The sequence below is a fragment of the Equus przewalskii genome, chromosome 15 (assembly GCF_037783145.1).
Source record: "Equus przewalskii isolate Varuska chromosome 15, EquPr2, whole genome shotgun sequence".
NCBI lineage: Eukaryota > Metazoa > Chordata > Mammalia > Perissodactyla > Equidae > Equus > Equus przewalskii.
Window position 1 is genome coordinate 68,887,468 of NC_091845.1, and position 21,161 is coordinate 68,908,628.

The following is a 21,161-nucleotide window of genomic DNA, read 5'->3' on the forward strand; positions in this document are numbered from 1 at the left end:
CTAGAGTCAAATCTATAAAAAGGCATATTTAAAGAAGACCAGCTTCTATCCTTGGTCCCTTACCTTATTCTCACTCTTCCCCAAATGGGAATCATTAAAAAAAAATTTATGGCTCATCCTTTTGTTTTTTTGAATATATTTGAATAAAAGCATCCTCCTTCCCACTTCTTAAGAAATTGGTTACATATTATACATACTTTTGTCTGCTTCACTTAGCAATATATCCTGGAGATTACTTCATAGTAGTATACAGCAATATACTTCATTCCTTTTTATAGCTTCCAAGTTCTCCTTTATGTGAATGTACCGTTGTTTATTCAACCTGCCCCCTAGATGGACATATGAGTTTCCCAGTCTTTAGCCATTACAAATGGTACTATAATGAACAACCTGGTGAATTCAGTTTTTTGGTTTTTTGTTTGTTTTATTCTGAGAAAGATTTTTAGAGGTGGGATTGTTTGGTGAAAGGACAAATGCGTATATAATTTGGTAGATATTTCCAAATGCAATTTTGCGTTCCCACCAGCAACTTATGAGAGTGCCTTTTCTCCAGTTTCCCCACAGAGTGTGTTATCAAACTTTTGAGTTTATGTTTCATGTCTTCTTTCTATAGCTACCTAAGTGTCTATCTGTTATCTATCAATCATCTATCTCTTTTATAAATGTAGACTTTCACTGTGGGGACTATTTTATTCGCTTTTGGTATATTTTTTGGAATTTAGGAAGCTATATTTACATCATTCTCAGCAAACACTCTTGAGAGTCGAGTATACAAAATGTCCCCAAGTCTAGGTTTGGAGTGGAAGGGAAGAAGCCATTTTTGATCTAAGGTTTCACCTGAGATTTTTAATGCAATTTACCGGAAACATTTCTTATTGGGAGTCAAATAGTATTGCTTGCTCAAGTTAATAAAAAGTGATACTTTTTTTTTTTGCATTTAGCCATTTAGCCTATGATTTTTGTATGAATTTTCTTAATGAGGTGAAGTGATTCGTGGCACTCTAGATCCCTGACGTAGGAGGAATCGCCTTCCAGGGCTGCTGATTTTGGTGTCATCAGTCTTAGTTGATTAACACCTAGAGACCAAACATCAGTGAGGTGACAGGCAGCATCGTGCCCAAATGGGCATTCTTTCTCCTGTAAGTAACATTTAGCAGATAGTGTTTGTTGAAGAAGATGAGAAGGAAGGCGGTTCCCATGGAGCTGCCTAGTGCCCTGTATCCTCAGTGGGCTGCACTCACGATTTACCTGTGCCAGCGTGCCTGACACAGTGCTTACCATTGCGATGCTCAAAACTGGTTTGTGTATTTGTGTGTGTGTCATGGAAGCCTGTCCTTGGCCAGATGGCACTAGATCTTGTATCAGCTGTGGTGGCTACAGAGCCTTCCTTGAGTGCTGCAGGGCTGTGGAGAGTTTCCTGGCAATTTCGTTGTTGAACTCTCATGTCAGCTGTTTGGAAAGGTCTTGCCAAGGGCAGAGCACAGCGCCTGCGGCATGCTGTGATGAGGGCTGAAGTCAACTACCTAGAGGCTGCAGAAGGCACAAGGAGGTTCTGTAAGTAACACTGAGGTCAAATGTAGTAACTGGCTCAGTCTTGAATAGCTGGCTCATGAGTTCTTGAAATTTTTCTCTCACTTTCAATCACAGGAAGACCCTGCCTGAGGAAGGTCAACCTGAAGATGAGAAGCTCACAACCTTTATGGTCCTTCTCATTAACCTGAAATGGAGTTCATGGCACAGTAGCAATCACTTGTAAAAATAATGGTGGAGGATTAAGCACTTGCTAAAGTGTTTCCAAGATGGAGTAGCATGAGGTTTGTAATAGCATCAGCTCTGGTTCTGGACTGAACCAAATCCATAGCAACGTGGAGGGAAGCTTGCTTTCCTCTGGCAGGAGGGTGCTAAACCAGACACCGTCTATCGCATGCAGCTCTCACCACATACCTGTGAGGCGGGCAAGATTCTGCATTTTATAAGTAAAGAGGTTGTGTTTCAGAAAATTAAGAAATTTTCCCACTGTCATACAGCTGGTAAGTGTCAAGACTACGTTTCAATGAGAAGTCTGGTTATTTCTAAAACCAGTGCTGGTAACCACTGCCAAGATGGGATGGTGACAGTGGCAGCCGAGTGACACAAAAGCCTGTGTCCCACCAGGAACACGAAAGGAGACTTTTAATTACCACAGGCTTCACCTGCTTGGCATCATGCTCTGGAACCTACTTGTTCTTATTGGGTGGTCAGAAGTACATGCCAGCCCACTTTAAAGATGAAGCTTCTGTGATACAGAAAGGCTAAGTAAAACACCCAAGATCAAAGCTGGAAGCCAGGCTCGGTGCCTCCTACCAAATTCTATGCCCTTTCACATGCTTGCCTGAGTTGGTGGGTATTTGGTATGTGTATTTTTTTTTTGAGGAAGATTAGCCCTGAGCTAACATCTGCTGCCAATCCTCCTCTTTTTTTTTGCTGAGGAAGACTAGCCCTGAGCTAACATCTGTGCCCATATTCCTCTACTTTATATGTGGCACGCCTACCACAGCATGGCTTGACAAGCGGTGTGTAGGTCCACCCCCGGGATCTGAACCAGCGAACCCTGGGCTGCCGAAGTGGAACGTGCGAACTTAACTGCTGCGCCACCAGGCCGCCCTGGTATATGTGTTTTGACAGCATCTCATTCTCTCAGCCCAGGCGTCTCCTTTGTCAAATATATATATTTAATACAAAGAACTTAGTATTTCAGGATTTCCGAGTGCTTTATAAAGTTCATTCTGTCTCATTTATGATTGAAATAACCCTTCAATGGAGAAATAGATGAAGTGATGGTTCTTTTCTCCTCTGCTTTCCAAATCTCATTGAAAAGGTGTTAGTTATGCCTCCAACATTCCGTTTCTTTAATAAAAGGTCAATGTCAGGCAGCACTTCTGAAGGAACTGCTGATTGAAACCAGCATTTCAATTTCAAAACAACAACAGAAGCTTGTAGTAAGGAAGGAGGGCTTGGTGACCAGCAAAAAAGGGCTCCTTGCCCAAAGAGCAGCGGTTCTAAATTTACATGTGAGGTTTGAGAGAGGCTTTAAAGAGCCAGTCAGGCTCCTTACTCAGCGTTCTCCAGGTCTGCGACCAATTAATCACGCATTTCCTGAGAGTCTGTTGGGTGGGAGGTGCTAAGTGTTGTGAGGCACATAAGGGAGACAACTGACACCCTCACTGGGGAGATTGGACACCTGAAGTGTGATTCACAAGACTGGGGGTGAATGCCAAGTGCCACCTGAATGAAGCCAACACCCAGGAATTTCAGAGGAGGGGCCCATCTCTTCCAGAGGGGTGGACAGGTCCATGCACTGCTCAGATGACGCCTCATCCCTCAAATGGACCTCTTGTATCTGTTTCCTGGCCCAGGAATGACTCAACCCCTTCTTTGAAGGTGAGGGTCAGCCTCATAAGTGTAACCCACATGGCCAGCTTGTCCCTGCCCCTCCAGCTCCAGGCAACTTTGGCTCAAGCCCTAAGTCCCTCTCCTGTGGTAGCTCCCAGCCCTTCCCGAGACTTCTGCAAATCCCTGGGTGTTGTGAATGTCTCATCCTCTGTCTCGATTGTCTCCATTCTGCACCATATTGGTCTAGAGTGATAATCTAGCCTCTCTATGCATTTTCCCTAATACTCCTCCTCTCCCAAATCATCTGTGAGGACGCTAGACTTTTTTGAAGACTTGGGGGTGGCCCATAAAGGCTTTGTGTCACAAGGACTGAAGCAACTTTAAACTAACAAAAAATGCTCTTTAGTCACCTGTTACAGGTAAACTCACTGGAAAGCAGGCTCTGAGATGATTTTCATTCAGGAAGCTTCCTGTGTGGGGGCGGTGCTCTGGGTCCATACATGTGGGGAGAGGGAAGGAAGAAAGACTGGGCGGAGGGAGAAGTTGGACTGTGGGACCATGTCAGCAGGGCCTTGTCGACTGTACAGATGCGCTGTAGCTGGGATGGCCCTGCGAAGTTGTCCCAAGTTGGCTCATGGGAGCTACTTTTGAGAGCCCTGCGCCCTCCAGTCCCTGGCTGCAGGCGTGAGCCTGGTGCAGCAGCTCTTCAGCTGAGCTAGGGCAGTTCCCTGAGAGAGCTCCAGGTGAGGGCTGCCTGCCAGGGCCACTCCCAGCAGCTGGAGGATGAGACTTCAGTCCTGCAGGGGCAGCTTGGGATACAGCCTGAAGTCCACTACACCCCCCAGCATCTCCATCCCCAGCTTCATCCCAGTGTTCTGGCATCTCTTGCCTTTCTCAGGAGCAAAGTGAAATGTGCTCCCACTGGGTACCTTAGCCATTCCTCCACTTCTTGGGTTTTTGCTCACATCTATGCCCGCAGGATCTCACCTTCCCCTGAAAAAGTCTTCTCTAGCTATTTTTTCTAAATATTTGTGTGTACGTGTACCAGCTAACACTTAACACATTGGAACCCCAATTCCATGTATTCCGTTTCAATAACAATGGAAGGCATCAGAGGTAAATTGCTGCAATGAGCAGAACGTGGATTCTAGAATCTGAACATCTGGGTTTGTGATATGGCTCCTCTTCTTACTCTGTGGTCTTAGACAAGTCGCTCTGCCTCTCCAAGTCTCCATTTCTTCACCTGTAAGATGGAGCGCTCACTGGCATAAGAGTAAACAGCACTCTATTTAGTATGAAGTGGGCACCCGGTACTGCATGCTAGATGCCTCCCCTCTCACACCTGTTTCTCCACCCTTACAAATGCCAATTCTACAGCCCCTGGCTTTATGAGCTGCTGTCTAACTCACTATGAAAATGCTCATTCTGTTAGTTTTTTCACTACACAAATTTGAAATGCTGCTTCCAAGCGAAAGATCCTAAAAAGGCCCCTAAGCTATTGTCAAGTGCAAAACAGATGTCCAGGGCTGAGGAGTAGGGGCAGTGGGGGCACAAGTTCAAGGATTTCTCTAGTAATGTTTACGTTCGCAGTGCCAAGGGGTCTTCGGTCTTCCTAGTGTCTCCTGTTTATTCTTCCTTCATGTTTTTTTTCTTCTTAAGAAATAAGAAAATCAAATAAGTTATATGTCTTTGATTTCCATTAAGACAGTGGCTGACTTGTGGTAAACTTGTACTTTTCCCAGCTGGGGGCAATAGGCATTATTTGGAGACAATTAAGCATGTTTATGATAAAATTATGATATAGGAACACAGCTGTTCCTATATTATTTTGAAATATCTACAATCTGTTCGGTGCTGAAAACCCTAAACACCACCAGGTCGTGCAGGTTAAGTAAGAAGCCTCATGTTTATTGCCGTGTTCGAGTTTTGACTCTAATAGTTTTCAATTTGCCAAATTAGAAAAAGAAAGCCAGCATGCAACCCTGCCCTTTCAATTCCCAGCCGTGGGATAAACATCACATCTGGGCTCCCAGGCCTCGGGACTTGAGGAAGGAGGCAGGTTCCCTCCAATATTGGCAAGAAATACAGTCATGTGTTGCTTAAGAACAGGGATTTCTGAGAAGTGTGTTGTTAGGCGATTTCGTTGTTGTGCGAGCATCACAGAGTGTATTTACACAAGCCTAGATGGTATAGCCTACTGCACCCCCAGGCTGTATGGTACTAATCTTACGGGACCACTGTCAGATATATGGTTCATCATTGTTGGAAACGTTGTTATGGGGCGCATGACTTTGTAATCTAAACAAATGTTATTTTGGATTCTTGATAAGGTGGGATAGAGTCACGGAGTCACAACTGTCCTTCTTAAGCCCTTCTGGGTGTAAGGGGCAAGGCAGAAAAGTCACCCTTGTGCAACCTGCGTGTGCAAAGGGAACAGCCAGAAGCACTCTGGGTGGAGTCAGGTACAGAATAATGGGCAAAATCTTAGAACAACTGGAAGAGTGCCGGAGTCATGGTGTTTTAACTCTATGTGAAAGAGGAGTTTTCTCTCCACCCGGGCCAACGGAAGCCGGGCTGGGTGGATGAGTAACCTTGTGGGAGCAGGCATGCTCTTTGGTGAGGCCAAGGAGCGTTCAACAGATGCAGAGGCCCCTGCCTCTGGGACAAGAGGGTCAAGGCTGTGTCGTGGAAATGAGGCTCAAATTTGACCACTTGATCTGCTTCAAGGCTGGTCTAGTGATCTTTGTTGTAAGCCCAGTTCATCAGACTTTTAAGGACTACATTGTTATTCCTTGTCAAAGGCACCAGGTAATATCTAAATCATAAGGGTATCCTGGACATGCTGTCTTCCCCCTGCCGACCTGGGAAGGGCTGTGAATTTGACCTTACTTGCCATAAGTCCTTCAACTTTCCAGATTCCAAACAGAGCCAGCCCACCTCGGTCTAACTCCAGAGCATTCTGATTCATGCTCCGTCTTGGCGTTCCACCCTGGGGAAACCTATTGTGCCAGTAACACCCTGTGAGGGAGGTGAGAACTTTGTTTCACCTCCACATTCCCCGCCTTCTGCCAGGGTATCTGCTACAGTCTGAATGTTTGTGTTCTCACAAATTTACATGTTGAAATCCTAACCCCAAAGGTAATGGTACTAGGAGGGGGGCCTTTGGGAGGTGATTAGGTCAGGAAGGTGGAGCCCTTGTGAGCAGGATTATAAAAGAGACCCCAGAGAGCTAGCTTGCCCCTTCTGCCACGTGAGAAAACAGAGTGAGAAGGCGGCCATCTATGAGGAAGCAGGCTCTCACCAGATCCAAATCTGCCGGCACCTCGATCTTGGACTTCCCAGTCTCCAAAACTGTGAGAAAGAAATTTCTGTTGTTTATAAGCTACGCAGTTTATGGTATTTTGACAGACTAAGACACAGTATCCCTCCCTCTGGACATGACACAGAATTACATGCTTTCCATGTTCCTACCATAAAAACCATCTTGAACTCTTTGCTGTTCATCTTCAAAAACCTGGTTGTGAAGAACCATGCTTATGAAGGATTGCTAGAAGGAGATGGACACCGCCCATTTCTCCCCATCTTCTAAATCTCACCACCAGGTCCCTCATCCCATGACCATGAATTTAGGAGTGGGGGATCTGCTCCACCTTCTTACTCTCACCCCTGATTGTCTTGAATGTGCTCTGATGTTGTGCCATTACTTTGTGTTAAGGGAGATGACAAAAGACAGCCACTGTAAATTCATTGTCATCATCATCCTCTCTATTATGGTGTGTTGTCAGGACTTCATCCTCCACAGCACAGTATTCTTCTCTCTCAGCATCAGAAACTGTTTCTCCTGAGTAACTAGTTTCCTTTTAATCCTAGGGCTTGGCCATTAGGAATCACAGAATCAAATGTGCCTCTCCCCTCTAAAACTATATGGTATGCATTGCTATTTGTTAATCTCACACTTGGATTATTACCCTTCCGACTTTATTTTCCCTTCACCCTGGTTTCAAGTAATTATTTTAATATTCTTTTAGGATCCTTAAAATGCTTTGTGAAATGAGAGGGTATAAACAGTAGATGAGTAAATAGCAGAACTATAAAATGGGGATTAGAAATGTTCTCTGTCTCTTCCCAAACTAAAGCAGCTCCCAGAACTCATCAGAAAAATCCAGTGTATTAGTTTGCTAGTGCTACTGTAACAAAATACCACAGCCTGGGTGACAAACTACAGAAATTTATTTTGTCACAATTCCAGAGGCTAGAAGTCTAAGACCCAGGTGTCAATGGGTTTGATCTCTTTTGGGGCCTCTTTCCTTGGCTCACAGCTGGCTGCCTTCTTGCTGTGTCCTCTCCACATGGTCTTTTTTCTATGTGCGTGCATCCTTGGTGTCTCTCTGCGTGTCCAAATTTCCTCCTCTTATAAAGACATCAGTCATATTGGATTACGACCATCCTAAAAGCCTCATTTTAACTTAATCACTTCTTTCCATCACAGTCACATTCTGAGGTGACCCAGAGGTTAGGACTTCAATATACAAATCTGGGGGGGGGACAAGTCAGCCCACAACATGAGGTGTTTTCATTATCTGAGGTACAAGTACTTCCTTATGGCTCTTTCTCCCCGGGTCCTGAGGGGCAGGTACAAGTCTCTGAGAGGCACTTGCATGGATCAGGGCTGTACATAAAATGTCTTTCAAAGGACCTCTACCTGTGGCACAGAGATGACTGAAGGAATGTCTTGAGCTATGGTTTGCAACCTTTTTTGCTTTGTGTCACCTGTGACAGACAGCAGGACAAGCTGACACACTCCCTTTGGGAATGTTTGTCTGCTCCCGTGCCTGGATCCAGGTTCTAGGTGGTGCGCAGTTCCACACCTGAGAGTGGCACCTCAGCTGGGGTTGAGGAACCGCTGGTCCAGGGCACACTGTAAATTCTAGGCAAATCCTTCTCAGCATGCTGAGTGCTTCCAGTGTTCATCTGGTATCTCCCAGAGTCTCTCTGTATCTCAGACCCCACGGCTGTGACCCCACCGTCAAGGTGCAGCACAGTGTGGAGAGATGGGGGAAGGGCATGCCACATGTGGCCTGCCTATCATCCAAAGATGGGGTGAGAATCTGGGTTTCTCAGTAGCCCTGCTGTGAGCCAAATTGTCCAAATTCTTGATTTTAGCAGTCACAGAGGAGGCCTTTGCTTGAAAGCAGACAACTACTGAGAGAGGCCTGGAGAAAGCCAACTCATCACCCTGGGCTCTCCGCAGACAAGTCACACTAGACGCAGGAGTAGATTTTCCCCTGCAAGCACGGGGGTGGCTCAGCCCCTCTGTTCTGCAGTGTTGATTATGCTGTCGCTTTGGAACCCCGCCCTAGTTCTCTGTGACAGACCTAGCCTTGACGCCTGCAGCGTGGGCAAGAAGCTGAGCCCATGTGCAGCCCTGTCTTACTCATGTCAAATTGTGTGCACCCTCACCAACGCCAGGGCAGGAATGAGACAGCAAGAAGAAGTTCGGAGAAGCCCGGGTGCCTCTGTTGTTGTATCATCTCACAGAGGAAAGAAGAAAGGATCATTTACTGGTGTATTTTGTCAGCAGCAGTGTTCTGATCCCAGGAAATTCTGGTGCTTGTCACGCAGAGAAGCAGAGAAGCGGCAGAGATTAGGGCAGGTGAGAGAATGCAGCTCCCGGAAGCCAGCCTGCTGCCCAGGCCAAGGGCTCTGTCTCCTTTGTCTCTTGCTCAAGTCCTTGTTTCTTGGATAATTGTCCATTAGCGTTCAGGCCCAGGGTTGCTGCAACGCTGCCAAACTCTCTGGAACTCCACTGAGCGCTTGATGCAGGAGCCTCAGGACAGCCTATAATCATATACCCAGATTTCTACAAGTCTGCCCAGCTCTGTAAGATCAGAGAGCTGCTCACTGTGAACCCGAGATCTTCTCCATCTGTCTTCTTATCCTGCACCTCTTATTTGGAGATCAAAAATACCTTCCCAGTTTACATCAAGTTCCAAGAAATATGGGCAAACCCTCAATAAGCAAGTGTTAGTCCTTGTTGCCTTCAGTAGCATTTACTGAGCCCTTGCTGTTTGCAGAGAATGATGGAGTGAAGAGAGAAATAGAAGACACAGTCTTTGCCTTTGAGAGGCTGAAAATCTACTTCATTTAAAAATTGATTTATTCCCTAACTCTTTGTCAAAAGGATTTTAAAATCGAGTTCCCCAGTGACACATATGAATAGCATGTTTTGCTGATCAGAGCTTCCCTCAAACCCTTGAGAGAAGTTTACTTAATCCATTTCTACATCACATGCAATATACAATAAGGCTAATAAAATAGTATAAATAGAAAATGAAGATCAGAGAGAAAGTGAGGAAGTCACCGTGTGACTGTAGTTGTTGTGTTTGAGTGTATAATGTGGCTCTGAGCTTCCAGAAGGCCAAGTCAAAAAAGGGAGCCGTGATACAATTACTAGTTCTCATCATCAGGGATGTGAATGTGCTACCGGTGCCTCGGGGAGACAGAGCTTCTCATGTGGTGTCGTCTGTGGAGCATATTGAGTGAAGTCACATCCTCAATGATCCTTCTGCAGGAGATGCAGATGTGACTTTCATAAAGGTGGCTCCTCTGGCGATGAAAAGCTGCCTATGATGAACTAACCTACGTGGTCTTCTAGGGGTCTAACTCTAGTCAAAAGTAAAACTTGGAGTACCTAGGGAATTTACAATCTGTTGATTTTAATTAGAATTATAAGTTTGCTTCTCACTTTTTTGAATTAAAAATATGTGACCCTTGAAGAAGGGATAAGAGCAAAACTGAAGGCAGATTTTGATTTAAATTCTCCGCGGAATAAATGACAGAGACGCCCCTGGCTGATTTGATGAGTAGGTTTCCCTACGTCCATGCATTAATTAGCGAACAGTGTTTTGACTTTCTCTTTTTATGGTCAACTCCTAATCAAGAAGGGTTAAAGCACAGTCACTATTGTAGACATTCTAAGAAAAGCTGGACACACAATAACATCCATTAGTAACTCAACATGGAGCCTCGTCAGCCTTTGGTCAGGGCTTCTGCTGGCTTGGTTTGCCCATGTTCAGGCAGTAGAATCTTATCCATAATAGCCAGGAGGGTCTTACTATAATAGAACGTGGAGGGATTTCTTAACTCAGAACTGTCTAAAAACGTCTCAAGGATTTGTTGAGTGTGATCAACTTTACCCTCTGGTATGCAAACAATTTATGAATATAGAATATAACAACAAATTCTGGTGGCTAAATGAAAGGAGACAGAGGACGAGAAGGAGGGAGCACAATAAGTTTCCACCTCCTTCTCTAAGAATTGGAGATTATCGTTTTACAGTGTGACTTGTCCGGTCCTGTCTAGATTTTTCTCCTCCTTGTGTGGCACACATTTTGCTGGAAGTCTTCTGCATGTTCTGGACTGGGAAGATCTATTCTTTGTATGATGGCCCTTTAATTTTGCAAACTTATTTATATTTTCATCTGAGGCTTCTCAAGATTCAATTTAAGTGCAATGACTGTCAGCTGGCTTTTGTAACTCATGCACCCTCTAATCCACTGTGTGGAATGCTAAGTGCTCCTTACTTCCCCAAGTGCTGTCTTCTGTTTGCTTGGCCGATGGCTCTCTCTACTACCAGGACTCTTGTTCTTTGTGTGAATATTCTGCCTGCCATGGCATTGGAAAAAACCTATTAAAATTCATTCTTATACATTCTTTCCCAGTTGAATCTTTGGGAAAAACCAAAGCAACACAAGTTGGGCTCTGAAGCTGTTACCTGGATTACTTAAAAAATAAAGTCGTTGGCATAAAATGTCATTTCCTAGTGGAGACCCAGGCTAACGTGGATCTCCCGCTATCAGAAGCCTGGGCGCCATGACACTTGCTGTGAGACACCGTAGAACATCTCTCCCTCTGCCTGCAGTAGCCCAGGAAGGTGTTCTCACTAAACACAACTCCCAGACAGTGAGGTTTCATTACTCCCCAGATCACACCAAGATTCTTCATAGACTAGGATGATTGGGTACAAGACAAATGCTGTCTAATTGTGTGTGTGTGTGTGTGTGTGTGTGTGACACTGTTATCTGCCTAAATGGAAGGACAGAGTGGGTGGTGAGTAAGTTAAGTCACGGGGTGAGTCTTTTGTCAGGCACCCTGAAGAGCATTATAGAGAAGACTCCCCTCACGTTCAGAATTGTGACGGTGAAGTGTTGTACTTTGAAAGGCAGATATGATTATATGATTTTCTTGTTGCATTTTGTTCATCAAAAAAAGATCCTGAGATGATTTAGACAGGATTCTTTGTCTGGTTCATTGCTGATTCTTCAGCACAAAGATTAGGTACTCGATAAAAAACAAATAGATGAGAGAGTGAATGAATGAATGAAATATGGGGGCATTAAAAAGAATGGGTTTCTTCCTTAGTGCGTCTTGCGAGTTTCCATAAATTTGCTCCCTCATCTGTGTTAATCCCCTCAGTGGATTATGATTAGGCTTAAGGAAAATGGGCTCTAATGGCAGTGTTCAGATACCCATTGGTTTGTTTCCTCTAGATAACATGTAGGGGGGCCCCGAGAAGCGGGGTTTTCATGTGAGGCTTGATACGAGGTGTTATAGGAGACAGTAGGACCTTAAAGACGAGTTCTCAGCACTAGACGGGGAGAGATTTTGTAGACAACTGCACTGATGAATGATTTAGCTATTACCTTCTAAAGAATTTATTTTGTTTTTAATCTCTTGCATCTCAGGTTGTTTTTCTTTGAAATTTTTTTACTTTTACTTAGTACATGACAAATATTCTTTCAAACTTAAAAGTGAAAAGCAATGTCAGAGGCTCTGGAATTTGCACCTTTTGAGTGTCGGCTGCAGCAGGAGGTGTTTCTTGTCTGCTTCTGAACATCAATAGAAAAAAGCACAGTGCGTATCTGTGCAGAAAAGCGACAAATAGAGGCAGGGACAAGGGCTATATAACAACATAATGGGGCATCTCAAGCAGTTTGCATCATCCAAACTGTGCTCTAAAAAGATGTTTCATTTTTTTTAAGCTGCTGTTGTCAATACCCCTATGGAACGTTTGTGACTATGCAGCCCCGTTATTTGCTTCTAGCTCCACAGCATAAACATTACAGAGCTTCTTCCTAACCTATGTTTGGGGAGGAGGAAATACCCACTGGCCCTATTAACTGTTTTTCCCCCTCTCATAAACTCCATTGTGGATCATAGGGTTCCTGGGATCCCTCATCCTTTGTTTATGTGTGTCCAGAACTGTATCAACCTTGGGGATTTGGGAGCCTGGAGCGTCTAAATCACCCCTGTGACTTACCAGCTCTGTAGCTTTGAGCAAATTGCCTAAGCTTTCTGAGCCTCTCTTTACTGCTCCATAAAAATGGGAAAGATACTGTTGCCTCGTCTCATTTGTTTATTATAAACCTTGAATTAAATGCAATAAAGCATACAGAAGCACACTGTCATACTCTGTGGTGTTGGCTGAATATTGATTAGTGAGGAGCGGTTAGGAGAATGCATGATTATGCAAGAGCAGAAGTATTAAAAAGGTGCTAAGGCAGCAAGTGTTTGCCACTTGGAGGGACACCCCAGACCAGCACTGCAAAGGATGTCATTGAAGAGTACGGTTCCTGCAAACCTTTGGTGTATGCAGATCAGTAAGGTCTGGTGAAAACATCCTGGAGAAGACGAATATTTAGCAAAAGTTGTAAACTACTGGGCCGTTGTTTTAGAGATCTACTGGCTAACTCAGTGGAAGCCCACAAAGGCTAGAGATGTTTTGAACTTATTTTTTTATTTTAAAGAACTGATTTGCTTATCTTATCTTAGGAAAATATTAGAACTTGTCATAATTTCAGGTCGGGAAAAGCTCAGACATTAACCAGATCACAGTCACCGAAGTTATGCACTTTGCCCATAAAATTTTAATCACCCGAGAGAAGGCACCTACAGCCAAAATGGGAGGTGGATGCAGATGAGTGAATCCCCTGAGACATCAGGAGCACAGTTCTTGGAGTCAGGGAAACCTAGGTACAAACTATGGCTTTTTGCCACTAAACAATATAATCTTGAACAAATTGCGTTAAATTACCTCTTTGAGATTTAGTTTTATCATCTGTGAAATGTGGATAACAATGCCTGTTTCCCGGGGTTGAAATAATTAGATAACACATGTTGATTAGCGCGGTGCCAGGAGCATGGGAGAGGCCGGTGAACTGCAGTCCCCTTTATTCCCCTGGTCCCCAGTGTTCTCCTCCCCATATCAGCATCACCGCCCGCCACACTGATGAGGGTATCCAGCTGCTGTTTTTATCCTGGACACTGCCCAAAACAGGCTGAGTGGGGATGCACAAGGCCCAAACTGTGAAAATTCTAACAGTTCTCCTGCCTCAGAGATGGTGTAGCATGCTCCTTCGCAGCCCATTGACCTTTACATTTAGCCTGGGGACAAGCAGTGTCACTTCTGTGCCCATTTTACACATGAAGGGAGTTTCCTCTAAGCTTCAACCTGTGTACAGCATAGACCTAGAATCCACGTCTCCTGAGTACTGGTCCAGGCAACATATTGGTCACGGGATCTGGGGTGGGTGCAGGCTCCAGGGATCCTTCCTCTGAGGACTCTGCTCATTGCCTGATGCTGTTTCTTCAGAAGACACTGAATATCTGCTGAAGGAATATTTGGCCAACTCAGCCTCATAACTGTAGCTGGTAGGTCTGTCATAAGCAACACAGACTTGAGTTGATCCCTGTTGATCCAGAACAGCAGCATAGTGATTCAGCCAATAGTCTCAGAACCCCTGTGGCATTGACAAGTGCCCGTTTCAGATGCTTTTAATAGGAAGACGAAAAATTAGACGCCAGGGAAGCAGACAAGAGGCAAGACATAAGCAGTTTTTACAGTCCTCACTGTGTTATAGACAAAACAGCACAGCTGAAATTGTTCATATTTCTGTATTTCCCTGTATGCGATCTTGCTGTTTTAAACCAGCAGAAACAAAAGGATCTTAGGAACTTGCTGGACCAGGCCTTGTACAACACTTAGGCGCTTTTCTCCTACAATGACAGTAGCTTTTTAGTGCAAAGCCCGGGTGATAGTTTTGCCCCTGGATTAGCAACTGAACCAAGCAGCATTTCAATACTGTGCTTTCCCTGAAAAGAAATTAATTAGCAGTTCCTTTTCACTCACTTAGAAGGCTTTCAAATCAGGATACATTTACTTTTTGTTCCACTATACAAGGAAGTAAGTGTCAGCTGCCAACTCAACAACGGTGGCATTTATTCTTGTAACGACATAAATTTTCGTCAAACCATACCTGGGATTCTGGTCGTGAATCTCCTGATTCATCTCCAGAAATCCCTCACGTTGCTTTCTTCCAATTTCTCCATCCAATAAAGCATATGTGTGTGTATGTGTGCGTGTGTGTGTGTGTGTGTTGCATTAAGGAAGTTCAGTTGTAGAATCCTGTAACCACCATCTCACACACCTCATATCCTATTTATCCTATTTACTTTTAGAGCTTGGATAGCAATAGATGCAGGTGGAAGCTCAAGGACCAACCAGCAAGAGATGCTGTGTTCTCTTGTGCTCATCTTTCACGTTCCAAAGAAGAGCCAGGTAGTTTGACCCACAGCTGATTTAATATCAAATTACACAACAAATCTCATCAGGAAATGTTCTATGCTTAGAGAATGTTACGTCCTGGAAAGGAATCCTGTCCAGCCTTTCTCTACTTGACTATCAGTCAGGGTAAGGAGAAAGGAACCAACCAATTATTTTGATGGAGAGAATTTAATATAGAGTTAAGCAGTTTTTAGGGAAGCCGGGAGAATAAAAGAAAGAGTTTGAGACTGCGAAAACTTCAAGGCTTGGAGGAGAGGCCCAGGGAACAGACTCGGACCTTCAGGGAGGGGGCACTGCTCGGCTCTGCTGGTGGCTCTGAGCTTGGAGAAGGGGCTCCGTGGGGTGGTATTCAGATTTCAGAGGAAAGGGTGCCAGCTGCTGGTGCTGGTGTCTCTGAGGGGAAACAATGAGGCTGAGTCTGCAAGTGTTGGAGAAACTGCAACCTGGATTCAGCTGCTGCTGGCAGGAAGATGTGTTGTCAGTGTGACACTCACCGGAACTGAAGGTCCAGTCCGTTTTTTCCCCTTCGGCTTCCCCGTCTCCCTCTAGCACCCCCTATTGATGGAATCTAATAGGGAACAGTGGGCAAAGCTAAAATGTGGTCAGCAGAGTCGGGCCCGGCATCACAAGTCAGAGAAAAGAAGAATAGGTTTGGAGCCAAAGCAATAGCTTTAAAAACTGGCAGAAGTTGCCAGCCCACCCCCCACCAAAGGCATTCTTGGACCATGGTATGTGCTTCTTGTTTCTCGTGAAACTTGAGCAATTCCTTCCGCATCCTTGGTGGAGAAGAGCCTTGACATTCAATTGTCCTGAGACAGGCCTCTCTAATCTCCCATGTTCATGTTTCTTTTAAGTTATGAATACAAAGGCATCAAGATTTTTATGCCTTTCTTTGCATGTATATGTAAAAATAACTCTCAAAAAGCTGTTTGTTTTCTTTTGTACACCAGGTAGACAGTTTTGTGGTTATTGTAAACATATGGTTCAAACAGCCTAATCTCTTGAAAAAGGAAACAAACATTATGCCTCTCTGATTTTCTACTCAAACAGAACTTTTTAATACAAATGAAAGCATGAATATCAAGCATAAAACAACCTAATTGCTAATCGTCATATTTTTTAATGGTCCCTAATTAGAGCAAAATTTAAAGTGAATACAAGTATATTAGAAACTTTTCTCATGGATCCTTAATTTGTATCTATCACTCAAAAGGCTAATTCTTCATGGCCCCCAGGCTTTAGAGGAATAAACCATTTAACTCACATTGAATCTGTTTCTTAAAAGCAAACTCCTTTCTTAGGTATAGACGCAGAGGAGACATTCGACAGCTTCATCAGGTGACAAAGTTGTTAAGACCTGTGCTATTCTGAGTCTTGTCCTTTGATTGTTTTGAAAAGGAAAACAAGCATTAACTAGTTTTCCTAAGGCTTGAAGCCTGAGCTCTTGCTGGTATTTTGAGTGTGTGTGTGTGTTTACTGGTATCTTCCTGTCTCTCTCTCCTTAGGCAGAAGCTGAGGGAGGGAAAATCCAGGTATGTCAGCAGCAAACATGTCTGGTTTGGATCAGAGAGGTGCAAGTGTTCCTCTCAACTGCAGCTTGTGAATTTTTGAAGTTAGCATTTGCACTGCCCTTTATTTGCAAGGACTGAGAACAGAGAAATCATCACACAGGAAGAATCAGATATGAAAACATCCTGGTTCCTCAACATACGTTAACAGTTCTGGCTTTGCTGGAATGTAACATTTCAGAAGACATTTCAGTGGAGCAGGGGGAGCTTGTAGAGGTGGTTTAATCCCAAAGGAAGTTGTGATGCTGTAAAGCCCGGGGTGAAACCACTTGAATGCTGGGCCTTCAGGCAATAATTCCTATTTTGTTTCTCCCATCAGATCTAGAAAATGATGGGGTGAGGCTTCAAGCCTGCGAGTGGCAGGCCATGGCCCCTCAGGACTAGACCCGAGGCAGGCACTTGCTGCTTGAAACTTGGCCGGCTCAGCAGCACCAGGTATTTCGTGAATCAAGGAAATGTTGGAAGACTCTGTGTGACAGAAATTATTACTAAATTTTGGAGAGGGAGTAAATAAAATATGATCTGATTTCAAGATGAGGGTTCCTGCAAGAGTGGGAGAAGTAAGCATGGGTTTGAATGTGGTTCGTGTCTGGTCCTGGTGCTGTTGTGGGTGACACAGTCGTGGCAGACTGAGCCAGCTCCTTACTTTTGTCACCTTGTTACATGTATTTGCAAGAGGCATTCTTGGCTCTAAATAGTAACGCTCACAGCCCTCCCTCCTGATTAGTAATGCTCCTGCCTCTTGTTTCTGGCAGCGGGCTTTGTCAACTGAGTCCTGTTCCTCGAAGTGTGGCCCCAGACCAGTAGCACAGCGTCACTTGGAAGCCCATTAGAAATGCAGAGTCTCCGGCCCCGACTCAGAATCTGCATCTTTTAACAAGTTCCCCAGGGGAGTCCCGTGCCCAGGAAGTTCAGAGACACAATCCAAACTGTCCTGCCCGGTCTGTCCGACATGCCCCACACTGCAGATTCCCATGTAGTCCCTCAATACTGCTTCCAACGTTTTTTCTGGCTTTATTGAGATATATTTGAAGTATAACGCCATGTAAGCTGAAGGTGCCCAGTGTGATGATTCGGTACATGCATACGTTGTGAAATGATCACCACACTAAGGTTAGCTAATGCCTCCATCCCCTCACACACTTACCATAAAGATGTGGGGGTCTTCACAGATTGGCGTTATCCTCCCTTAGGGCCATGCTATAATCTTCTCCGTGTTGTTCCGCTCTTACCATACGTGCTGCTGCCCAAGCGAAGTGAGAAGTGAGCGCTCTGCTTCCCATTGAAGCCCGTCTCCTGCTTTCTTCTAGTTCTCCAGGTGCCATGTGAACTCTTCACCGGCCTTCACTCTGATTTTCCCTCTGTCTCCTCTGCCATTAGATAAAATAATAAGGTAGGAAAGAAGGAAGGAAGGAAAGGAGGGAGAGAGGAAAGAGAGAAGGAAAATAAGAAGAAAGGAAGGACGGTGGGAAGGAAGAAAAAGTTGGCAGGGAGGTAAGGAAGGAGGGAGAGAGGCCTCATTTCCAGCTCAGCCATAGTGCTGTTGGCCTTCCTGAGCTCTCTTTCACACACACACGCACACGCACGCACATACATACATGCATAGAGCCATTCACTGTCTCCATTTTAAAATGAAGCAGTTACTTTCAGACAGTGTTGAACAGAGTGTTAATTGGTGCAATAATTTGGAGGGTAATGTCTATCCAAATTTTTTAAATGAACATTACCTTTGATCCAACAGTTTCAGAGTTTATCCCAAGAAATACTTGCATAAATGCACAAAAATGTATGTCAAAGGTACCTATTGCAGGACTTTTTAATAGCAAAGAGCTATCAATAGCCTAAGGATATCAATAAGGATTATTTTGAAAAGTCAACATGTATCTCTGCAGTGGAATACTAGGCTGGCATTAAAAAGAATTGCGGAAGATCCGTGTGTGCTTATGTGATGAGCTCTCTAGGTTATATTGTTAACTGAGAAAAGGAAGGGGCAGAGCAATAGGCGTGATGTGATCCCCTCTGTGTGTTACTGTTTGTGCATTCAGACATGTGCATATTTACAAAACACAGTTAATAACTTACTGTATTACATCCAATGGAATATCCTACAGCCATTACAAACACTGTTTTGGCAGAATTTTGAATATCTTGGGACATTTTTGTGATGTAATGCTAAGTTAAAAAAAAAAAAAAGGAGGACGATTAAGGTCATGGTTTTTCTCTCCCAACATTCTTGAGCATTTTCCAATGTTATTAAATTTTCCAAAAAATATCATTAATTTCTTTCTAATATAATATTCTACTCTTAGGTTTTTAGATTCGTTTCAGTTTTTTTTAACCCATGTGTAATGTTGACATGAACATTTTTTTACCTAATGCTGTTTTCAAATTTCAGACTTTTTCTTAAGATAAATGTCTTGTAATTACTGGTTCATTGGATGTGAACTTTTATTATAATTACTGGTTCATAGGATGTGACTCATATTTCTTGGCAAAATAGTTTCCATAATCCAGAAAGATTTTTGAGGTAATATATTCAATTTTTGTTAATGTGATCAGTTATTAAAAATCATCATTTATTCAACAAATTTTAAAATTTGAGATAAAATAGTTATTAATGCCTACTGTGTACCAAGCTCCCTTAAAGGCACTAGGCACACCATTACAAATAAGACAGACTTTCTACCTTGCTACTCAAAGTGTGATCCTGGCTGTCACGCTTAACACACAATTATACTGTGATGCGATTCGGGCTATCATAGAATTATGCCCAGAGCACCGTGGAACACAACTTGCCTACAGTCTAATTGTGATAATTAACCAAGAAAGGGACTAAATTCTTATACTTCACTTTGAGTTCCTCTCTTACATTCCAACTAAAGAGTGGTGTTCACTTGGTGATGGGGAAATACCTTCTCTTCTTACTCCTATCAGAGTTCAAGTATTAACTGCCCCTGTCTGTAACAAGGAAGTAGAAAAGAAACTCACCCTGGTCCATGTGTCGAGATCTGGTCCATTTATATATTTCACAGATTCAGAAGGTGATAAGCTTCCTTCAGAGAGACATATGTTCCTCCTGAGTCTATAACCAAACTGACTTCCAAATACCCCATTTCTCCATGGCAGCCTAGAATAGAAAGATGATTATCTAGCCTTTGAAGAATTTGCCCCAACTTCCAAAAAAGGTCTCCAAGGAGAGAAAGCTTCCACAAATAGTGCTTTTAACTCTTTTAGTATTTCTTAGGTCAAGAAATTCTAAAGTGAAACATTTTAATTTGGTTGACTAAATGAAATTGCCAGTTTTTGACTTTTTATAACCTTTAAGAGTGGTAATTTCATATGATTCAACTAAAATCTGCAATTGAATTTTCCCTGTTTCCTTTTAAGCATATCCCAAGACTACCCATATATTACACCTGATCAGAATTTTATTTCACAACAATGATTTCTGCAATATCTGCCTCGCACACAAGGAAAAGAAGAGGAAAATTATTAACACAGTTTATGCTTGGTTGTTACTCCCCAGTCAGATCATCAGGAAGATAAAATAGAATACTGTATTTCCTGAATTCAAGGGAAAGAGGTTTCCTGCTTATTCAAGCAAAGAGAGTTCTGGCTGGTGCAGAATTAAAAGTCAGGAACAGAGGCCGGCCAGGTGGCGCAGTGGTTAAGTTCATGGGCTCTGCTTCGGTGGCCTGGGCTTTGCTGGTTTGGATCCCTGGCATGGACCTACACCCTGCTTATCAAGCCATACTGTGGTGGCATCCCACATATAAAATAGAAGAAGATGGGCACAGATGTTAGCTCAGGGCCAATCTTCCTCAGCAAAAAAAAAAAAAAAAAAAAAAGGAGGAGGATTGGCCGCAGATGTTAGTTCAGGGCTAATCTTCCTCAAAAAAAAATTTTAAAAACAGTCAGGAGCAAACATGGGCAAGCAGATGCCACAGACTACCAAACAAACTGTAATTCATCATCTCCAGCCTCAACATGGCTGGTGTCCTTCTTTTAAGACAAACACAGTGCTGAGTGTTTTATAAATGCAGGATTATTATCAATACAAGTCTGTGCACTGGGCATCCGGGGAGAAGAAGAGAGGAGAGAGGGAGACGAAGAGAGAAAGAGAGCAAGTGAGCACTTCAGCCTGAAATTGATGGAGGTCCCTTTCCTGTTACTCTTATCAGATTTACACTCATATTAAAAAAGTAAATTTAGTAATTCGGTAGAGGGTGCTAGTATGGGAAATGATGCCTCAGAGCTTGGAAAGCTGGCCCGATCCGATAAAAGCATCGGAATAATCTATCAAAAGCTAATTCATAGTTTTAAATGCTTTTTAGAGTCTTGCTGTTCAAAGTGTAATCCACAGCTCGAGTGTTTCTCAAACTCTAAAGTGCGTACAAGTCACTTGGGGGCTTGATAAATGCAGATTCTGATTTAGCAGGTCTGGGGTGGGGCCTGAGGTTCTGTGCTTCTAACAAATTCCCATGAGGTGTGATGCTGCAGCCAGGATCACTCTTTGAGCAGTGAGGTTTTAATAGAGCATCTTTCCAATGGCCATGCTTTCTCTCTTCTAAATCGAAAGTCTGATCCTGGGGGTCACA

At 43.6% G+C, this 21,161-nt stretch overlaps 1 protein-coding gene and 1 long non-coding RNA gene across 9 annotated transcripts in view; one reads left to right on the forward strand and one right to left on the reverse strand.

Moving 5' to 3' along the window:
* The window catches only part of NEK11 (NIMA related kinase 11), a 248,982-nt gene that overhangs the window by 210,827 nt on the left and 16,994 nt on the right, over window positions 1-21,161 (forward strand). The gene's annotated exons all lie outside the window — the stretch shown is intronic.
* LOC139075995 (uncharacterized) lies at window positions 13,175-19,687 on the reverse strand. Of its 2 annotated transcripts, none has more exons than XR_011527154.1 (4): window positions 19,552-19,684; window positions 18,646-18,735; window positions 17,711-17,933; window positions 13,175-14,120 (listed from the first exon to the last, which is right to left on the reverse strand). It is a non-coding gene; the product is annotated as an uncharacterized lncRNA (long non-coding RNA). The 2 variants fall into 2 exon arrangements; XR_011527153.1 differs by lacking the exon at window positions 13,175-14,120 and adding an exon at window positions 15,152-15,388 and having other exon boundaries at window positions 19,552-19,687.